Source organism: Staurois parvus, unplaced genomic scaffold (genome assembly GCF_062004578.1).
Source record: "Staurois parvus isolate SC_StPar_1 unplaced genomic scaffold, SC_StPar_1.0 ptg000549l, whole genome shotgun sequence".
Lineage (NCBI taxonomy): Eukaryota > Metazoa > Chordata > Amphibia > Anura > Ranidae > Staurois > Staurois parvus.
Window position 1 is genome coordinate 12869647 of NW_028318345.1, and position 22005 is coordinate 12891651.

Below are 22005 nucleotides of genomic sequence, written 5' to 3' on the forward strand. Positions count from 1 at the left end.
TTTAAAGGTGCCAATAATAACAAAAAAGATATTAACAAGTACATTTATATCATTCATTTAAAACAAACAAGCATAACATATACACTTGAGTGTTTAAATTGGGTAATAGTACTAGTTACAATGGTCTAAATCTAGTGCATTACTTTTCAACATGTTTCGCCTATTTACAGGCTTCTTCAGGAGATATTGAATATAGCACCTATAACAATAGAACATGTACATTACAAACTAATAACAATAAACATTTTAACAGATCAAATAAACAAGTTATTGAATACCAAAAACCATACAAAAAAGGGGGAATATATATATAAAATACACATAAATCAAAAATCAATGAAGGGCAACTTATCAGCAGATGCATAACTGGCTCATTTAAATATAATGTCTGTAAAACCATTAATGAATAGCTTAAAGGAACTAAGAGTTCTTTCAATCAAGCTCAAACGGTAGGTGTTTTTTAGGGAACCCAAGGCTAACTGCAAAAATATGAAGAAAAGAGATCAACTGCCACCCAATATTATAGATTAACAATTTAAAGTAGAACAAACCTTAGTTTAATACCTATTCAGATGGCCGCATCACAAAAAATACTAATCGATGAACACTGTCAATCACCAACATGACAGTGGCAGTACATCAAAAAAGGGCCAGGAATGCCAGTCCAATTAGAACACTGAAACAAAAATAATAATAAATTAGAAGCAGAGATCAGATGAAACCAATCAACCTGTTAATAAAGAAAACCATTATGATGGAGATAGTACAAAATTTACCTCAATTGTATAGTTCTCAAACCAAAAAGAGGAGGTGGCAGCAGTTAACCAAGGCTATAAAGAAGCCCAATTTTCAAAGAGAATATACTTTCTAAAAAACAAAAACATCAAAAAACATTGATATGAATAAAAGTGGGAAACCAGAATGCCAGCCAATAGCTTAAATAGATGTTTATTGGGTCTCACCACAGCAAGTTCCAACGCCACAACACCAACAGTAGATCCCTACCAGCAACTCAATACCCCCCCAGCAACAATAGGCCCCCCAACAGAATCAATAGACCCTCACACAAATATAGATCCCCTCCAATGACAATAAATCCCCCATCAGCCAGCATCAATAGACCCATGTTCCAGCTGAAAAAAAGACATGGATAAATCTGTAACTGTGGATAATGTTATATAAAAGAACTTTCCATTTCTATATATCCTAGAATATACATACAGTTGCAAGAAAAAGTATGTGAACCCCTTGGGATTACGTGGAGTTTTGCATGAATTGGGCATAAAATGTGCTCTGAACGTCATCTAAGTCACAACAATAGAAGAACACAGTCTGCTGAACATAATACTACACAAACATTAGATGTTGCCATGGTTTAATTGCACATAACATGTAAACATTCACAGTGCAGAGAGGAAAAAGTATGTGAGGCCCTAGCTTAATGACTTCTCCCAGAGCTAATTGGAGCCAGGAGTGAGCCAACCTTGACTCCAATCAGTGTGATGATATTGGATGTGTTGCTGACAGCTGTCCTGCCCTTAAAAAACACACACCTGTTTTGGGTTTACTGGTTTCAAGAAGCACTGTCTGATGTGAACCATGCCTCGCAGAAAAGAGCTCTCAGAAGACCTACGATCAAGAATTGTTGACTTGCATGAAGCTGGAAAGGGTTACAAAAGTATCTCCAAAAGTCTTGATGTTCATGTGTCCACGGTAAGACAGACTGTCTACAAATAGAGAAAGTTTAGCACTGTTGCTACTCTCCCTAGGCGTGGTCGTCCTGTAAAAATAACTGCAAGAGCACAGCGCAGAATGCTGCACGAGGTAAAGAAGAATCCCTGTCAGGAATGGACTCAGCACTGGTGGTGGGACTCACCTGCCGTGTGGGCTGCAGTACCAGGGCTGACCAGCGGGTGCTCTCGGCAAGCAGAAGCTCACTCCTGCAATCAGCCAAACCTGGGACTGATTGCAGAAGGTGTATTTAAGGCATGACCAGGCCTGTGTTCTGGGCCTTGGTGTATGTTTTCCCATGAGCCCCTGTATCTTGTTCCTAGTTCCTGTGCATCTGTTTCTGAGAGAAGATACCTTGTTGCCGACCCTGCCTGATCCTGATTCCTGTTGACCGTCTCCTGTTCTGACTACTGGCTCATCCCTGACTATTCTTCTGCCTACTCCTATGCTGTTTGACCTCCTGTTGCTGTACCTTGGCTCGTGACCCGTTTACTCTTTGCCTGCTGCTCTGTACTGATCTGCCTCCACCGTTACCGACCCGGCTTGTCTGACTACGCTACACTCCATACTGTCATCCATCCATCCCGCACGGATCCAGTCACTCCTGTCCGAACCTGCCAGCCCCTTCACATCAGGCTCTCCCCCGGTACATACCTTCAGCGGACCCCTCTACCACAGTTGGGTGCACTCAGGGGCTGCGACCTGGTCTCAGTCCTGCTCCAAGTCCATCCCCACCATCAGGGGCTCTGGTGAAAAGGAAGACTGGGGCTTAGACTCCGCGCCCTGGGGAATCCTGTCCTGAGGACCGCTAGAGGTACCACCAAACGGTCATTACAGAACCCTACGGCCGGCCTGACCATTCCACCTCTCCAGCCCTGACTACGTCTGTGTTCCTGCACCTACTAAGATTAGTGGAAGGTTGGTTTGTTCACTGTGCGTTTATATATATATATCTGGGTGGCTAATCATAATTATATTGTACCTGAGGTCTGCGTTTCCCTGTGTCAGTCCACACCTTTCTGGTCACTCCTAGATTCCTGACAATCCCAGAGTGTCAGCTAAAGACCTACAGAAATCTCTGGCACATGCTAACATTTTTGTTGACACATCTACAATAGGGAAAACATTAAACAAGAATGGAGTACATGGGAGGACACCACGGAGGAAGCCATTGCTGTCCAAAAAGAATATTGCAGCACATTTGAAGTTTGCAAAAGAGCACCTGGATGTTCCATAGCACTACTGGCAAAATATACTGTGGACAGATGAAACCAAGATTGAGTTGTTTGGGAAGAACACACAACACTATGTGTGGTGGAGAAAAAAAGGCACAGCACACCAACATCAAAACCTCATCCCCACTGTAAAACATGACGGAGGGAGCATCATGGTTTGGGACTGCTTTGCTGCCTCAGGGCCTGGACGGATTGTTGTCATTGATGGGAAAATGAATTCCAGAGTTTATCAAGACATTTTGCAGGAAAACGTACGACCATCTGTCCGCCAACTGAAGCTCCGCAGAGGATGGGTGATGCAACAGGACAATGACCCAAAGCATACAAGTAATTCAACAAAACAATGGCTGCAACAGCACAGAATACGCCTTCTGGAGTGGCCCAGTCAGAGTCCTGACCTCAACCCGATTGAAATGCTGTGGCATGACCTTAAGAGAGCGATTCACACCAGACATCCCAAGAATATTGCTACACTGAAACAGTTTTGTGAAGAGGAGTGGTCCAAAATGACTCCAGATCGTTGTGCAGGTCTGATCTGCAACTACAGGAAACGTTTGGTTGAGGTTATTGCTGCCAAAGGAGGGTCAGCCAGTTAATAAGTCCAAAGGTTCACATACTTTTTCCTCCCTGCACTGTGAATGTTTACATGTTATGTGCAATTAAACCATGGCAACATCTAATGTTTGTGTAGTATTATGTTCAGCAGACTGCGTTCTTCTATTGTTGTGACTTAGATGACGTTCAGAGCACATTTTATGCCCAATTCATGCAAAACTCCACGTAATCCCAATGGGTTCACATACTTTTTCTTGCAACTGTAGGTAAATTTTTGAATGAAAATTAGGACAAAACTCATACATAATTGTCAGTACAATCAATGGCCTGACGAATGCTGTTCAAAAGTGTTTAATTTGCTTTTAAGATATGATCTTGGAATGAATTGACTTTGCCAAATGAAAACCACATGGCCCAATGGAAATTTGTTTGCTCGAGAAAAATTTTTTTGTAATTAAAAATAAACATTGATTTGACCCCACTAATGATTAGAAAACAAACAAACCTTCTTAAAACAAAACATTTCAACTGAAATTCTACTAGTGTATAGACAGCTTAAAGTGATTTTAAATTCAAAAGCAAACATTTATAATATTCCTTCTTACCAATTCTTATATGTGATGGCTGCATTCGTTTTCTTTTTAAGGTTTTCTTTCCTCTATTTTCATCTGGTGGTATGGCCAGGAAGTTTGGTATTTTTCAACAGAACAAGCTCCCTTGCAGATGTATCAGTTATAGGGATGAGACAAACCAGGGGTTCTTAAAATTGTCAATTTTATTTATTTACCGTATTTTTCGCACCATAAGACGCACTTTTTTCCCCCCAAAAAAGGGGGGAAAATGTCAGTGCGTCTTATGGAGCGAATATGGAGCGACCGGTCCGGTATTTCCACTGCCGCCGTGTCAGAATACCGGGCCGGCCGCTCAGCTCTACAGCGGGACCTTATAGAGATGACTGCTGACCTTTGGGGAGGGGGGGGAGCGGGTACCTGAATTTGACAGATACCCGCTCCCACTTCCGTGGAGTTGTTCTTTCATCTTACCCGTTCCTCTATCCAGCGGCGCGGTCTTCCCGGCTTCTGTAGTGGGCATGACAGCCGGGTGCCAAGTGCGCATGCGCAGGAAGCGGTGCTTTTTGTGAATGGTAAGGCGGCACCTGGGACACATGACAGATCCCAGAAGCCGCCGGACCAATCACAAAGCGCAAGTGCTTCTCGCTCATGCGCACTGGGCACCCGGCTGTCATGCCGAGCGCCATTACAGAAGCCGGGAAGACAGCGCGCGGCTGGATAGAGGAACAGGTAAGATGAAAGAACAACTATGCGGAAGTGGGAGCGGGTATCTGTCAAATTCAGGTACCCGCTCCCCCCCCTCCCCAAAGGTCAGCAGTCATCCCCTGTACTATCCACAGTCTCTGGTCATCCCTGTGCTGTCCGCAGTCTCTGGTCATCCCTGTGCTGTCCGCAGTCTCTGGTCATCCCTGTGCTGTCCGCAGTCTCTGGTCATCCCTGTGCTGTGTCCGCAGTCTCTGGTCATCCCTGTACTGTGTCCGCAGTCTCTGGTCATCCCTGTACTGTGTCCGCAGTCTCTGGTCATCCCCTGCACTGTGTCTGCAGTCTCTGGTCATCCCCTGCACTGTGTCCGCAGTCTCTGGTCATCCCTGTAATGTGTCTGCAGTCTCTGGTCATCTCCTGTACTATGTCCGCAGTCTCTGGTCATCTCCTGTACTGTGTCCGCAGTCTCTGGTCATCTCCTGTACTGTGTCCGCAGTCTCTGGTCATCCCCTGTACTATGTCCGCAGTCTCTGGTCATCCCCTGAACTGTGTCCGCAGTCTCTGGTCATCCCCTGAACTGTGTCCGCAGTCTCTGGTCATCCCCTGAACTGTGTCCGCAGTCTCTGGTCATCTCCTGTACTGTGTCTGCAGTCTCTGGTCATCTCCTGTACTATGTCTGCAGTCCATTAGTTCAGAATTTTTTTTTCCTGTTTTCTGCCTCTAAAACCTAGGTGCGTCTTATGGTCAGGTGCGTCTTATGGAGCGAAAAATACGGTATGTAAAATCTTCATCCCAAAAGGAAATCAAACTGTAACTGCTGAGATGAAGTATGAAGTATGAGATGGAGTTCAGCTGCAATTTGTTTGTGTATTTAACCTCCCTGGAGGTATTCCCGAGTGTAGCTCGGGGTAAAGTTTCAACATCACAAGCGGTAACCTTGCAGCGTTGCTCCGGGATCTCTTCTTCACTTACCTTGTCCTGCGCTCCCGCAATGTTTCTCCTGCAGTGCCCCCGACAATGTCCTCCGGCGGATGCCGGCATCTGTCATCTGGTTCTGGTCCCTGCGACGTCAGGACATACAGGGGATGGAACGGCGGGAAATTTAAAAATGAGAAAGAGTGATATTCACTAAATACACTAAAATCACATAGTAAAACATTACTGTATCAAACCATTTCACATACATTTTGTCCCTAGTGCTTTGTCCTGTGCCCTACCTGCATTTTTACTGTTCTTTCTGCCTGGAAACTGAGAAATGTCCACGGCGTCCAAAAAGCGTTCCTTTAGGTCAAAAGCAGTTTTAGAGCAGCTAGAGAACAGCGATAGTAAATTAGAACTACTTGCAGAATTGAGTGATAATGATTCGTGGGGAAATTCGTCATCAGACACTGAAAACGATTTTGCGACTTTGCTCAGTGATGTGCGAACTTGGCACTATATTTCAAATTTCAGTGTTTTTGGTTTGATTATATTATTGAATTATGATTTTTTTATTATATTATAATTTATGATTTTGTGTTTCAAATTTTATCATACCCAGGATGTTTACTAGACTCTTGTTCAGACAGATTTCAGTGAGTTATTCCTAAAAATTACAGGCCTACAATAAAAAAAATACATATTTCCATGCAAAAAAATATACTGATTTGAGCACAGAAATATGGACATAACCAGACCGCTAGGGAGGCTACATCTGCTAGTGCATTCAACACTACCCTCCCTGCAGACTGACAGTGCTGCTGTCCAAATGTGCTCCCTCATCAAGAGATGAGACGCTCTAATACAAGAGGTTTGTGAATGGCCAGATTACAAAGTAAAAACAGAGGGGGAAAAACCTAAAAAAGAAAATGAATGCAGACATCACATCTAACGATTGATAAGATATAATATCTTACATTTTTGGTTTGGGTTTGATACTTCTTTAAAGTATACCTAAAGAAAATATTTTTCATAACCCCTGTAAAGTTTTTTTTTTCTATCCTATACAGGAACTTTGTTTGCATCCTTGTTCCATAGCCAAAACAAGTGAGAGAAAATGACTCCAAAGTGAAGGGAATACCAGGATCACCAGATCTAGTGTCCCTACTGGAAGATTTCCCTTCTATTACTGTTCTGGGAACAACCCAAAATTTCACTTTGACTTTTGATGATAATGGTAAACATGACAAATAGCATGTATCTTCCTAACAAGGACACAGACAAAACCAGATCTAATACAAATATAAGCAAAGCACGGATTCCAATCTTTTTTTTTATTCCTAACACCTGCCAAGTGCTTTTTGACATGAGACAGAAAAACATCTAAAATAACTTAAGTTATACAACTCAACAAAAAATACAGGTTTATCATTTCACTGGAGTTATTATTCAAATGTATTGCAGTTTTAATTTTGGATTAGTAGGTGGCATGAAATTGTTAATAGGAGAGTTGTGTTTATTTGAGAAACTCTTTCCTAATCCCACAGCATACCATGGATTTATTGAACACAGGAGGTTGTTTTAGAAAAGAAAGTTGGCACTCTGGAGAACACCTTTGGGATGTTATGCCCAATGATGGTTTGTTGGATCAGGAATCTGAAGAGTGGTTCAGTTTCTTTAACAACAGTTGGCTAGAGTTAATGAAACTGTTTTGTATATCACATCATTGTGTTGAGTAGGGAGCCATCTATTGGGTGTTTACTGCAATTGCACCTTTTTAATTATTCCTTTCAAACAAGAACAGGAAGTGCCTCATATTTTGTTAATAAAGTTTTTCCATAAATCACTGCAGTGCCATTTCAGCTTCCAGAAGAATACACCAGTAAATGTCTCCTCTTTTTCCCTTTGATACACATATGCTTGTAGGTCTATTCAATGTTTGTTAAAGCTATATATATCTAGATTGCACTATTATATATTTGATGTGGATTTGAAGGTGGCTGTCTGCAAAAAATATTGTATGCATCATTTGCATTTGTAAAAGATCTGTAAAAGCACATTGTAACCTCAGTTTATATGATTGTATTGCAGTTTTCACAGAAGCAAATTCATTTTTGAATCACAACATTTGTAAAAGTTTTGTTAGTTAGCTGAGAGCTATTCATTAGTAGGAAGGGATAGAAACTGTTGCTGAAAATGAAGCAAAGAAAGATGTAAAGAATCAATATGGAGAGAAAAAGTTAAAGTTATTAAGATTTAAAGATCTATCTGAATATGAAGGGCTCAGTAAGGAAACATATGTTCTTTAAAATAAGATGGATCAAGAAATTAAACATATGAAAAACAGAAAATTTACTAGGGATTTAAGGGACTACAGGAACAATCAGGTGTTTCAATAGTAAATTAAAATGAGTAGTGGTGATAGCACATCCTCTGCAGACTCCACACCTAACAAGTCATGGCGTTTTGAAAACAGTTCATGAAGATGATGCATTCAATTTTAACAAGAGTGATAGATTTCAATATTAGACATGTACAATTCATTTCAGTCGGAGTCTGAACTTATGTATTCGGATGTATCCGAATCTCCGAGTAACTATAGTAACTAATGTCATTAAAATTCATTTAGTTTTGTTTTGTTTATTATTTCGTTAATTCTAATTAATTTTTCTAACAAATCTCAAATTTTCAAAGCAATTCAAATCGATCTAAAATTTATCAGCCGATCCAAATTCTGTGTGAAGAATAGTTGGTTGCAAAGAGTCAGTAATTACAGACCTTTTAGACCACAAAATGATTTTAGACACTGGAATCAGGAGAGAATGCCTCCAAGAAAATTTAGAAATAGAGAAACCCATTACAGAAATGTTTAACAGACAAAAAAACTAGCAACTGAGAGCAAATTGGAGAGGCCCCAATGGACAGGAAGACCTCTTATACCAGGTCTCAGTACATAATAGATTTTCTCTATTGGACAGTCATGGGGACATACAGTACTCCCACTCACTTTTTTTGAAGAAAGAAATAACAAAACTAGATCACGGAGAAAAGAAGGGATGGAATTTTTTGTTTATTAATTAAATTTGTTTATTATAGCCATGATCCATCTAGATTCACCCACCCACGACATTTTTAATTCTGCACAAGTGTATCTGTGTATTTAGCCTAAGAGGATGAGTGCTCAGGTATTGGAGTGCATAAATACATAGCAGTATCTCCTTGATGACATCAGGATCAACAAAATTAGTTGGGTGAACCAAGGAGATTGTTCATGTGGGAGGTGTTGCCTAAGACTACCTATACGGGGGTTTGTCCTGCATCAGCCCTTGAAAGATGTTTTCTTACAGTCACTAGATGAGCCTGATTGTTTTAAAGCACATGTGAGTATAACTTTTATCTTTATAATAAAGCTGGTGGATATTATGGAGAGCAGTATGGTTTAATTTTATCTTTTTTTGAGTTCATCATCATGCTACGAGATCTCTGCACCGAGTGAGCTGAATTTGTCTATGGAGTTAGCCCAGTCCTGGCTTTAAATGAGACATGCTCTGCTTGACTTTTTGGCAAAAAGGTCTATAGAAGGTGAGTGTGTGCCCACTGGAGAATGTGAAGATCACAATCACTTTGGCACCAGTGTATAATTTTGATTTCACATATTCCACAAGGATATTAGAGGATATAATGTGTGGACACTGTCATTTGTTTGCAATATATAAAGTTTTTAATTTTCTATGTTCACATTTGGAGATTTATTATTGTGTTTTTGATTTTTATGAGATGCACCATTTGTTGATCCATTTCATTTATGTAGTACACGTTGTTATGTATTATTGCAATTGGTGATACACAGTAGGTGAATGATTATATAGTATATGATTTGAAAAACTAGATAGAATTGATTTATTTGCATTTAGTGAGGCATTTTGTTGGGTGATTTTTTTTTTTTTACCTCAAATGCCAGCTGCTTAGGGTTAGGTGAAGGTTGCAGCACAATATAGCTTATAAGAGAGATCCATAAGTGACTTTAAGTTACCGTAAATTAAACCTGGCATGTTGATTGATTTATCCTTCATTTAGTAATTAGCATTCTCATTATGACAAATCACTCCTTGCTTATTATATCAAACTGGTACAAATTAAGTTAGTCTGAGGTTGTTGGAAAACATATAACTAATAAATTATTTTGTAAGTAAAACAATACAGAATAGCTAATATTTGTTACTGGTTATTGCAAATTGTACGTCTAAGGAAAGGAAAAAGGCACATATTTAGTAGATTTTTACAATAAATGTACATTTTCCAATGTGTGATCCTTGGAAAAAAAATAAATGGGGGGGAGCTTTTCTATGCTGCTCCTGGGATATGACATGTCACATAACATAAAAACAAGAGGAAACCTGGGATGATGCCCCTTTACTCTGTGCTGGGTGTTGTTCTGCATCTGAGGTTTTTGCTTGTGGCATTAAAAAACTCAAGCGAAGATCATCTTTTATTGTTTAGCAAGGCTATTCCATCTTATTGCACATGTCGGTTTGCTGAAAAAAAGATTCCCTGGTGTTGTTGGTTGTGTTTTGTTGAGATAATAATAAATTGGCATTCTCATAGTTGTTTTTAAACAACATCTCACCTTTAACTGATCTAATGCAAGGGGAACTCGTAGTACAACCAGGATATGCTCTTAAGACTTTTTTGTACTTACTATACATGTGGCTCACATTGACACATAATATGCTACACTAACGCCACTGTGTGCAAAGATATTTGTATCTTAAAAACGCATTATTTACTTTAATATAACTGTGGACTGGGACAAGTATAACTTGTGGCCTGTATTAAAGATACCCCCAACCACCATACTGTGTACTCTATACTGTATGTTATATACTCCTAAACAACAAACTCTGTACACTGTGCTATATTCTACATACCTTTGACCACTGTGCTCTGTGTGCTATGCTGTGTGTTACGTACTTCTGGCATGTATTCTGTACATTACATACTTCTGACCACTTTGCTATGTTGTGTTTACAAAGGCCTGAGCCTCAAACTCTATAAACTAAATTGTATATTATACACTGCTCAAAAAAATTAAAGGAACACTGAAAACACATCAGATATCAATGGGAAAAATAGCATGCTGGATGTCTATACTGATATGGACTGGGTAATGTGTTAGGAAAGTAAGGATGCCCCATCATTTGATGGAAATTAAAATAATCATCCTACAGAGGACTGAATTCAAAGACACCCCAAAAATCAAAGTGAAAAAAAAAAATGATGCAGTAGGCTAGTCCATGTTGCTGAAATTTCTTTGCAGCAACTCAAAATGGTACTCAGTAGTTTGTATGGCCCCCATGTGCTTGTATGCATGCCTAACAACGATGGGGCATGCTCCTAATGAGACAATGGATGGTTTCCTGGGGTATTTTCTCCCAGATCTGGACCAGGGCATCACTGAGCTCCTGGACAGTCTGAGGTACAACTTGGCGGCGTCGGAATGACCGAAATGTGATATCCCAGAGGTGCTCTATTGGATTTAGGTTAGGAGAGCGTGGTGGCCATTCAACGGTATCAATTACTACATCCTCAAGGAACTGCCTGCATACTCTACATGCACATGAGGCTGGGCATTATTGTGCACAAGGAGGAACCCAGGACCCACTACACCAGTGAAGTGTCTGACAATGGGTCCAAGGATTTCATCCCAATACCTAATGGCAGTTAGGGTGCCATTGTCTAGCCTGTAGAGGTCTGTGCGTCCCTCCATGGATATGCCTCCCCAGACCATCGCTGACCCACCGCCAAAACGGTCATGCTGAACGATGTTACAAGAAGCATAACATTCTCCACAGCCTCTCCAGACCCTTTCATGTCTGTCACATGTGCTCTGGGTAAACCTGCTCTCATCTGTGAAAAGTACAGGGTGCCAGTGGCGGACCTGCCAATTCTGGTGTTTAGTGGCAAATGCCAGTCAAGCTCTGTGATGCTGGCAGTGAGCACAGGGCCCATTGTTTGGTCAGAGGCATTCACACCAGTGGCCTGCTGGAGGTAATTTTGTAGGGCCTTGCACAAAGAAGCAGATACCAGTCCTGCTGATGGGTTAAAGACCGTCTACAGCCCTGTCCAGCTCTCCTAGAGTAACTGCTTGTCTCCTGGAATCTCCTCCATGCTCTTGAGACTGTGCTGGGAGACACAGCAAACCTTCTGGCAATGGCACGCATTGATGTGCCATCCTGGAGGAATTGGACTGCCTGTGCAACCTCTGTAGGGTCCAGGTATAGATTCATGGTACCAGTAGTGACACTGACCCTAGCCAAATGCAAAACTAGTGAAAAACAGTCAGAAAAGATGAGTAGGGAAAATAATATGAGTGGCCTCCACCTATAAAATCATTCCTGTTTTGGGGGTCATCTCATTATTGCCCATCTAGTGCACCTGTTGTTAATTTAATTAACACAAAAGCAACTGAAACTGATGAACAACCCCTTCTGCTACTTAACTGACCAGATAAATATCCCAGGAGCAGGGGCGGACTGACCATTTGGAAACTCAGGCACTGCCCAAGGGTCCGGGGTCAGTAGGGGGCCCCATGAGATGCCCCTGGTACCTTTTTCATAGGCTTTTTTGAGTTTGGGCAAGGACACAGGGGCCCCATGATCCCCTATTGCCCGGGGGCCCCATGAGTTGTCAGTCCGCCCCTGCCCAGGAGTTTAACTGACTTGATGCTATACTCTGATTAAAAAGTGTTCCATTCATTTTTTGGAGCAATGTATATTCCTGAACAAACTGTTCAGTTACTGGTTCCTAAGCAGTCTTCAACTATTTTAATGAAGTTTTTCTTTAGAGGAAGCACAGACAAAGCATATGCATTTAAGTCTTTTTTCTGTGTGCAGAAAAGCACATGTAATTAAAGAGTGCCATTTTTTTTTGCTATACAGTGAGTAGGCTAAGATTTTGTTTAACCATGTTCCTTCCACTGTAAGCGCAATGCAGCCACTCATAGTTTACCATGGGCTGATGAGCTACTCTAACCAGAGTCTTTAAGAATGCTCCAAGTTTTTCACAATCTTGGCAACACTCCTGACGCCCACAGTCCAGCTAGTACAGATTCTAGCTTCATGCATAGAGCTTCCCAAATGCTAGTACAGGCTGTGCCACCTTCTGCCTCTGCTTCCAGGATGTAAAGGTAAGGCTGTGCCTTTGCATCATGACAAAGTGCCTGTCTGGAAAAGTTCCTACCAGTGCCCTTGGTGGAGGGAAGGGGATATGCTTTCTGGGAGTGGGATTGATGGTGGTGAGTTTGGTGGTCCCAGAATAATATTATCTAAATTTTGTGCAAAAATGTTCTGGCCAGCAGGACAGATTTTAAGCAATTCTGTTGTCTTTTTGAAGTAAATTAAAGAGCCACCGTTCCTGATAATTAATATGTGTTTGCACCATTTATTTAACACAAAAGTCCTTATTTATAATTAAATTACTGGTGCACTCTGTAGTCAACAATAGTGTGATTGGAAAGATCTGCAAGTTCACAGAGCCTCTGCACCATTGCCACCAGACTATGCATGCTCCCTTCCTCCAATGTAAGCAAGCCGTGTCTATACATGACTTACTGTGTAGGAAATCTTGGGTTGGGGGTGGGGATTCTCCAGAGCAGATCACATGTCCTATGATGTCTCCTCAGCTTTTTCATTCCCTTCCCCTTGGATATGCAAAGTGGATTATAGACATAATGCAGCTCTAAAATAAAGTGATGATAAAAAAATATTACAGTGAGTCCAAATGTGTTAAAAAAGGTGATAATCCTAAGCAAGGCTCTTTCTACAAGAGTCTTCCCATAAATGAAAATACTAAAGTGAGTGCAAAAAATAAAATAAAAGTGACAGTCCCAAATGCACCACTTTTGGCAGTGCTCCACTTAGGAATCAGATCCCAAGTCGTGGCAGTGTGATCCAAGCCTAACTATGTCCTTGCAACTAATTTCTCTGTACACAACTTGGTTTGTGTTAGATAAATAGTTTATGTGAAATTTCCATTAACAGCTGTGAACAATTTTGTAATTATGAATATATATCAGTTAGAGTTGTATCAGTGTGGGTCACCTTTCGTAACATGTTACATGTTACACCCATATTCAGACCATAACATGTAACATGTTATGATCGGACTGCCCCCACACCCACCTGATACCTGTTGTGACAGATAGCGAGGGATCTTCTCCTTCCGCTAGCTATCACAATTTTTAAAAAATGTGGGCTCTGCCCGCCTGACCATGTCACTCATTCACAGTATACTGTGAATGGGAAAGCTATATTTTTGGACAACCTTTGCGGCTGTCGGCTTGTAGTTTTAAATGAACTACCACGGTGCTCCATAGCCTTCCTGCAGCATTGAGCCTTCCTGTCAGTAAGTATCTGCTTGCCCATACAGGATGTACGAGCAAGCAGGTCTGCTGATAAAATGTTTTAGAGGCTCCACCTGCAAAAAAAATGTAGTATTTTTTATTAAAAGTTGAACTTATCCCTTAAGTTGCTAGAGGAAATATTCTATTAATTAATACTGTGTGCTAGAAGGCTTGACAATATGCTGAGAATCCTCTTTCAGATGACTGGTTGCCAGAGTTCCTTTATCTAACAATGGGACCCAAACCTGTTTACTTCACAAATATCTACTTCAAAGGTTCCCTCATTTAGATATGCAATGAAAGTAGCCACCTTTTCATGAATACTTAATTTCCAGAAAAAGGTTCTGAATGATACTTAATTTTCCCTACAAAAAAAAGTTTATGCTAAGGATTTGCATATAAGGGGCTCACTTATGCTAAATACAGGGGATTGGGAACTGACCAATCTTAAAAAGGATGAATAAGCTTTGAATAGAGGGAATAGAGATGCCCACCAATCAGAGCCACCCATGAAAACGGATGAAGGAGAGGCCTATAACAATACACACACTAGATGGAGAAGTCTTTGGAACACCAGTTACCAGAATGAGGCCTTCACACACAGTTCCATGGTAATTATGGAATATATCCCTTGCTCTTATACGTATCTAAATGTTTGTCTTATGTATTTTCGGTCTCACTGTTTGTATTTAGTAATATGTTAGAGCTCTCCTGATAATGTTTCTTTTATGTAACTGGATGTATTGTTTTTGTTAGTTTTAAACCCTCATACATTTTACCAATACATTTCTGTTGTGTTGAAGCTTTCACTTCTGGGTAAGAACTCTTAATGTACCAGATCATATTAAAGAAATATTACATATCAGAATCATAACTGTAGATTTGGTCAACAGTTTGTATACAAAACTGATCAGGTTCTCTGCTCCGGGATAGGTATACATTCATGTGACATACTAGATTTTTTGATTATTTTAAGTCTTTTAGTTTATCTCACAAACCCTGTTTCATAGTTCAAAACCAGAGAAACTATACATCATCATCATTTTAATTCACAGAGGCTCTGACACTGTATTTTATCCAAAATTGTCAGTGATTTGAAAATGTAAATACAAAATAAAATTGCAAGACGAGTATAGCTCTATTCTTCTACCAGAGGTTGAAAACCTGATTTAGTTAATATATTCCTTATAAATAGGCCCCTTTATCTTACAGAAGGTGTAGGAATACATTTTTCAAAAGTATGTTTGTTTTTCAACTGGTGCTACATAGAAAATCATTTTTGTTTTGTTCCCTTGAGGCTTAATGCTTGTACCTACTGCCACTCAGTGAATGTAAGCCTGTTTGTTGTTGACATATGCTGCATAACTTTATGGCCAAAACCTGCAGAAATATTGTAATTTTTAGTGTTACCACCTCTACTACAAGATCCCTCAGTTTTGCTAGGCCAATGTTCCTTTTTTTTCTGAGAAGAGCTTTTGACATAAGAACATATTCCAGCGCCACTGTGTCATCATTGTGGTTATGAGGCCACTGGAGGTTGAAGACTGCATTGGAGAGACCCTGAAGTGAGCAGACTGCTCCTGAGCTACAAGTTAATTATGAAGAGATTGACTAAAGTATACGCAAACTGAAATCATATATATTGTAATGTCTAACATATTAACATACTGTAATTCCAAAGGTTATTTTCAATGTTTTTAGATCTGGAGCATTCATTAAAATACTGTAAATATGATTTGGTTATCCAATCCTGCATTGAAGATCCTCATTTAAGTCCTTCAAGTTAAAGGGTTACAAGACTTTGTCCCTGGCTCCCAATTGTGCTCCTGCACTGTTGCCCTGTCACACTTCCTCCCTGTGGAAGCTACAACTGGCTGATTCAGCACACATTACCCAATCATGGTTGTTGCCATCAGAAAACCTGCCCTGACAAATTCCATGCAGCCATTGCTGTTCTGCAGGAAGCAGAGACAATGATAATGATACAATGTGCTTAAGAAAGATTAATATTGATCATTTAGGGTTTAGACCTACTTTAAAATCATGGACCTCAGTCAATTGAGTTAAAGGACATGACAATATTTTTGGCACTTTCATGTTCTCTAGTCTTAGTAACAAATGCAATACCTTTCTGCCAGCAGGACCTGTTGCAGAGAATCATAATTTTGTAACCCATCTCAACTGGATTGCAAAACATTATTGGTCAAGTAGACCCAAGGTTTCTAAGTAGTTATTGTGCTCTACTTAATAGCTAGAATATGAAAAGATAGTCTAAATCCTGGTGTAGAGACTTATGTTTATTGAAATTACTTGCCTTGTTGTTTTCCATATGGCCAAGGAGCTATGATTGAAACCTTTAGGTAAAAAAAAATTCTTTAAACTGCCAGTCTGAAAAAATAAATTCTGTTGTTAAACATGTAGATGTTACTATATTATTAGAAGATTATAATCTGAATAATGTCAAAAATTCTCAACAATCAATACCTCCTACTTACTTGTGAATCCTGACCACTAAATGCTACAGGCTGCAAATGTAAGAGTTGTAAATAGGAGTAGCAAACAACCTATTATTTTATCTGTGCTCTTTATCCACCACACATGCTTGACTGCATTACTATCAGATGATGGCTATGTAAAACATATGCATACATTAAATAATTTTCCAGATTTCTAATTATAAATACTACCTGAGTATTTCCATGGTCCCTGTTTCCCATCCTCTTTGAAGGTCCCAAATTTATCTAGGCCCAGAAAACAGAATTCTGGGATTGATTTGCACACACACCTTTGTTCCATCTATTTGTACATCCTAGTACTTTGGAATGTACATTTGTAAAAAGGAAATAATAATAATAAGTTTCAGTTTGGTATGTGGGCCAGCACACTTAGGCATTCAGTCCTTAACAACATTACAGCTGAAACTACTCCTATATATGATTTTCTCTTCATAGCTTGATTATCAAACTATAGATCTCATTGACCCAGTAGAGAATTCCGAGAGGTCTTCATTTGCTATTTGATAAAATAATGCAATTAATAAGTGATCTATTAAATCATCTTGGTATCTTTACATGAGGTTGATTTTGCCTTTGCTTGATTTGTATCTGTTGCATTTATATGCCAGTACCAGGATTCAGACTGGCCCTTTAAAGCTGAGCAAAACTCACTTGAGACAGCTCTTACCTGAAAATGATGGTGATTTGCCAGCTCCCTGTTGTCCATGTTAAAAGCACTTGTTGCACACACCACTAGTGCTTATGATAGTGGATGCTACCTTGTGTGTTCTTGCTTAACCTAGCTTGTATTTTGACTGTGAATTATAATGTATGAACCGAATTTCTCTGACCCGCTGTGATTGTATACCATTTGGACTCTGATCCATGGACTCTTATTTACTGAACTAACTGTACATATAGCACATCTGAACTGTTTTCTCTGCTACTTTCAGACCTGATATTATGTTTTTTCACTATGTATTAAGAAAACAAGTTGGGCATACCTCTGTGACTAATTACAGATATATTTGCCATATTAGAACTTAGTAAACATTCTTTATTATACCTGACATATAACAAATTACATTTTAGACATGTGCACGCCAGAAAATTTGGTTTTGTTTCATTTTCGGATGCATTAATTAATTGAAGAATTAATTTCCGATGCATTCGTTAATGGGCCCTATTTGTTTTCAGAATTCCAGGCCACATGCACTCAACACTCAACATGGGGGGGTGCTTTGGCTGAGGGGGGCTCCCCCCAGAGCACCTTAACCCCATGTTGAAGGGGACAAGTTCCTCTTCCCCACAACCCTGGGTGGTGGTTGTGGGGAGTCTGCAAGCAGGGGATTTTCGGAATCTGGATTCACCTAAAAAAGCATCATAAGTAAAAAAAAAACACAGACAGTTTTTGACATGTCCTTTATAAAAAAAAAATCTCCCAAAGTAAATCCAAAGTCAGTCACGATGAACGTTAACCCGAACAAGAAAAAAACGCTGCACATCCCACCCCTAGTTTACCTGTCATTCAGGGACTGTTACATCACTCGCCAAATGACAGGTAAACATGTTTACCTGTCATTCAACGAGTGAGAGGACGTGTTCAGAGGGCGGTGCTTTTTTTCGCTCAGGTCGGCATTTATCATGATTGAGGTCAGATCTACTTCGTGGGCCATTTCTTTTTTGGGGGGACCCACACCATTTTTAAAAGATTTTGGTGTGGGTTTCCCCTAAAATCCTTGTATTTTTTTTATAAATTTTGGTGAAAGGTTCCCCTGTTTATATTCTGCTGACAGTCAGGAATTCTGCTGACAGCAGATGAATCATGGTTATGAAGGACACAGTGGCCGCCCGCTCCTTAACAACCAGCTTCTCAATGAGTCTGAATGATCCAAATGTATCTGGAAATTTTGTTATAACTTTTTTGTGATTTGTTCAGATTCATTACTATGCCCATTTGTAACTTCAGATACATCTAAATCTCTGAAATTGAAATTTGTGAACGAAAAACCAATCTGAAAGAACCAAATCGCACATGTCTAGTAAATTCTACATATAATCATGATGCACAGAGTAAATATTGAATACTGAAACTATTGTCCTGATAAAGATTAGTAAAGTCATACTAAAGGTTCAGATTTTTTTTTTAAAAATAACAAACATTTCATACTCACCTGTTCTGTGCAGTGGTTTTGCACAGAGCAGCCCTGATCCTCCTATTCTCAGGTCCCCCGCCGGCGGTCTTGGCTCCTCCAACCTGCTGAGTACCCCAGAGCAAGCTGCTTGCTCTGAGGGCACTTGTGTATGCTCTCTCCCAAGCTGCTTATAAGACAGGGGTAGGCAACTTTTCAGAGGTTGAAATCTACCTGGACAACAAAGATCCCTTGGTGGGAGTACTAGGGGGAGTCCTTAAAAAAAACCTAATTATGCCTAGTAGATCATTTCCTCTACATCACTTCCCCTTTAGCATTTCCGACTAGAAAAACAATGCTTTCACAGGCATTTATCAAACATTCTTGAAGCTTTTTCAACACTTCCAAAACACACAAAAAACGTCATAAACCTCTGTAGGTGTGTAATTAGCATTTCTTCATTCTTCTTAATCAACACGTGTGAATAAGCCCTTACTTCTGTGACATATCACATAACAGAAGAGGGGAAGAGGAAATAACTGCCTTAATTTCTGGCCAGGTTCTGTGCTGAGATCTGAACAGATCTGATCTGATTATGATCCCTCTCATAAACACGCTACCTCTCTGCGCCACATAGGGGCCCTTAGTAAAATGCACTCAACAGAGCCAATACAGGGGCATTTTTTCCTTTCGGTGACACTAGCAACACAGGGACATTTTTCCTTTCAGTGACACCACCGACACTAGGAAAATGTTCCTTCCAGTGACACCACAGATGCTGGAATATTTTTTTCTTACAGTGACACATAGACTCAGAGACATGTTTCCTTCCAGTGACTCCTCCAAGGCAAAGACATTTTTCACCTTCCAGTGTCACCACCAACACAAGGAGATTTTTTCTTCCAGTGGCACCACCAATACAAAGACATTTTTTTTCCAGTGATACCACTAGTGCTGGAACATTTTTTCCATCCAGGGGCTGACACAGGGACATTTTACCTACCACTGTATGAACATTTTCTTGTGATACGACCAGTTTATTTTGGTGTTTCTTCCAGTGACATGAGCAATGCAGGGATATTTTTCTTTCCAGTAACGCTACTAATTCAGAGACAGTTTTTTCTTTCCAGTGTCGCCACTAACGCAGGGCATCTTTTTGTTTTAGTGACTCCACCAATGCAGGGGCATTTATTCTTCCAGTGACACCACCAAGGCAGGTACATTTCTTTCCTTCTGGTGACATTACTGATCCAGGGACATTTTTTAACTTACAGTGACATCACCATTGCTGTGCCTTTTTTTCCAGTGGCACCACTGACACAGGAGCATTTTTTCCTTTGAGTGACACCACCAATGCAAGAACATTTTTTTTTAGAGTGACTCCACCAAGGCAAAGGGAGAGGCATCTTTGCCTTTTAGTGACACCTCCAATGCAGGAGCATGTATTGATTCCAGTGACACCAACAACATAAGAACATTTTTTCCTCACACTGAAGCCACGGTATTTATTTCTAATGAACTGTTAGCCCCATAGTTTACTGCTATTCATTTCCTATATTACATATGTTTTGGTGTATTAGGCTATGCTCTTTACTATTACCCTACCCCATCCCCAAGTCCACCCGGGGAGGGGATGGAGTATGACATAACACTGGATGAACTTCTCCTGGAACTGACTGCCTGTAATTGCAGCGATCTCCATTGGTCTCTTGGAACATTTTCCCAGTCTCTGATCATCTCCTGCAGTATACATTCTTAGTCTCTAACAGTCTTTTGGAGCATTACAGATGAGGCCCCCTAAATCTAGTGAGTTGATCACTACTCTGCTAAGGATGCTTTTTCCTATGAGGACCATACAGTTTCTTTGGAAATGTTATTTACATAGTATTGTATTTTCAGAGGACTTTATACTGTATACAACTATCTGTACTTTAAATGCTACAAAGGTACCATGGAAAACATGTCAGTCCCTTGTTTTATCCATTTATTTATCTTCAGATTGAGTCACCACTGCTAGGTCCAATATATGATTCTTGGTCCCCACTTGATATTTTAGGCCATTTTCATTGGTAGAGAATATCACATTAAAAAACATAGCATGTCTAAAAGCTCACAATCCAAAAACAATGCTTTGCCTTGCGTTCCAAAGCACAAATTGGCAAATAAAATAATGATTCAAATGAGTGTAATTTCTCTCAGGTTCAAGTATCAGTTTGCTTGTTTTGCTGCTGCTAATCACCTCTTAAACAAACAATTGCTTTATCTATGTGCTTTGCCTCATTTCACTTTCAAATTATGTGTGTGTTTCTCTCTAACAGCTTATTATGATCTATAATTAACAATTTTGCTGAAAGCGAAGGCTGTGTTGCAAGAGCCCACATGCTATCTGGAAAGTACTTGAAACAGGAGGATCCTGATTTGGCAATAAAATTTACAACCAGAATTCATTAAGCTCATCTCCAATTTTAGGCGGTTCTCACTGTTTATGGATTTATGTTAGAATTGTAGATAGACCTGTCTTGGAAAGCAAGCTCTTTGTTGCTGGCTATAATTTTATGTTTCATTCCACACATGTAATGTCTTTAAGTCATGTTGGCCTGTTATTAAGACAGGAATATGGGGATATTCAAAGTGCCATAGTCCATAACTGCCAAATTTCAGTTTACTGTAGTCAGATCAGTTAAAAAATAATCTCTTCTTTGCTATGTTTTTGATACAGATTATCGTACTTTGCATCTGTCATTGCTATTTGTCTGCCTGAATAATCTACTGTATATAGTATAAAGAAGCTCTAACAGATATGACTCTAGAATTGGTACTAGAAAATTCTCAAGAACATAAGGCAAATAAAAACATTTTAACAAACTATGAATACCCATAACATGAATAAGATACACTGGGCATCATTAAAAATTTTATAGAAGTAGAAATATGTAAAAATATCAACCAAAAAGTTGACTTTCAGTGTTGTAACATAAAATAGAAATTTATTTCCTTTTTTTTTAATTTTAAACACACTGTAAACCTGGTCTGTAAATCCAAAATCATTAGTAATTATAATAGTTTGAAATCTAGGACTTCACATAAAAATAGTATATATATATTTTTTTGCTTTTCTGGTAAGTAAATTTCCAGAGGCCCCAATAATGACGTTCTTCAATGCCCTTTGAAGGAGAGTGTCGAAGTCCATTTAAATTGTCAGACAATATATTTATTGCACTCATTTACAAATTGTTTAAACTTTTTTACAAAAAATTGTGAACT